Below are 1,928 nucleotides of genomic sequence, written 5' to 3'. Positions count from 1 at the left end.
CACTTCTATTCCATACGAATAATCTTTATTTTATTTTGACAATATGTGTGTATTAATCTGTGTAATCTATTGCAGCCTGGTCATCCTGGAAGGGGGATGACCTCGTGTGCGGTCCCTTCTCAAGGTTTCTTAATTTTTTCGTGCTGAGGTTTTGAGTTTTTCCTTCCCCCATGTTAGTTTTAGAACAGGGGATTGTGTAATAATAGTCTGAGGTTTGCAATAATCTGTGGTCTGTGCAGCCCCTTTGAGACTTCCTGTGATTAAGGGCTATACAGATAAACATGACTTGACTTTTTAGCAATAATAATTTGTGTTGAGTCATTGGATGTTTAACATGAAAAACGTATGCATAGTTTGAGAAGTATCTTTAATTTTCAAGTCATGGTTATTTGTATAACCCTTAATCACAAGGAGTCCTAAAGGGCTGCATACACTACCATGAAAGCATCCCCTGATCTAAAACCTACATGACAGCAAGGAAAAACTCAAAAACCTCAACATGCAGTTTTACATATGTCCACTGAAAGTCAATAAACCAGGCACAACTCCCTTTACTTTCCGTTTCTTTCCCTCTGCTTTTCTTTGTTTTTTCTTGTTTATCTTTCTAACTTTCTCTGTGTGTGTTTCTCTTTCACTCTTCTATCTTTCTCGGTCTGTCTCTTTCTTCTCTTTTTCTTTCTAAATTTTTCTCTCTCCCATTCTTTCCCTCTCCCCTTTCCTTTGCCCTTATTCTTTCTCAATCTTTTTATCCCTGTTCCTTGGTTTCCCTCTCTCTTCTGTTCCCTCTCTCTCTAACTTTCTTTGTTTTTCTCGCTGTGTCTTTTTATCCCCTTTTATCTATCTCTCTCCTTTTTGTTCTTCATTTTTCTCTCCCTCCCTTTCGCGCTTTCTCTCTTATCTACTTGTCTGACTACCGTTAAAATGTTTTTTTTTTTTTTTACCATGTAGCACCTGAACTAAAATGAGTTTGATACACCCGTCTTACAGGAACCAGATTTCAAAATATTATTTTTCCCTTTTAACATGTTTTTTGAAAAAAAAAAATAAAAAAATACTGGCTTGGTGCAGAAGAGCCCCATGAACCTTTAGAGCTACAGGTTGCCCTAAACGAGATGCTCTCCTGCTACTGCAGATCATATGGAAAATATTGAAAGCTACCAATGTTTGGGTGGTTTTAGCTAAGCCAGAGAGCATTTTGACATAGATAAAATCACATTTGGTGGTGATTTTCTACAGAAAATTGAGAAATCCAACAGTAGAGAACACTCACTCTTGACTGTCTAATTGGTGATTGCCCCCCTTAGAAAAACACAAACAACACGTACGAACATTGTGTTCTAACGTGTACATTACTTCCTGCTATTTTAATAACATAGTTCCACTCTGTCAACATGTAGCATAAGTGAAATACACATTTCACGGCACGTGACATATCGTTGGCACCAGGGTTGGGTAGGGTTACTTTAACTTGATTACTTTCAATCACTTTTGGATTACTCCAATACCAAATACCTGTATGCTGATAAAAGACAAAATAAACTAAATATGAATAAAATGATGACTCACAACACGTGGTAAGCTTTCTCTCCTGGCTTTGATCTCTTTGATCTCCGTCAAAACTAACATCAAATGCCACAGAAACAAAATGAAAATAAATCCAAATAGCTTGCCCACATCATTTTTGCCGTTCCATGTATTCCGTTATTCCCCAAGCCTGCACAAAATTGAGTCATTTTATTCATATTTAGTTTCTTTTGTCTTTTATTAGCATATTTGGTATTGGAGTAATCCAAAAGTCATTGAAAGTAATCAAGTTAAAGTAACACTACCCAACCATGGTTGGCACATGCAACTTTAATGGCATCCCTCCTCTTTATTCCCTCGATTGTACGATCCCTTAAATCCGTGATTCCAGTAGCGAGACAAAA

This window comes from Urocampus carinirostris, chromosome 12 (genome assembly GCF_059441175.1).
Source record: "Urocampus carinirostris isolate Australia breed hairy pipefish chromosome 12, RoL_Ucar_1.0, whole genome shotgun sequence".
Classification (NCBI taxonomy): Eukaryota; Metazoa; Chordata; class Actinopteri; order Syngnathiformes; family Syngnathidae; genus Urocampus; species Urocampus carinirostris.
Note: the sequence above shows the minus strand (reverse complement) of the source record.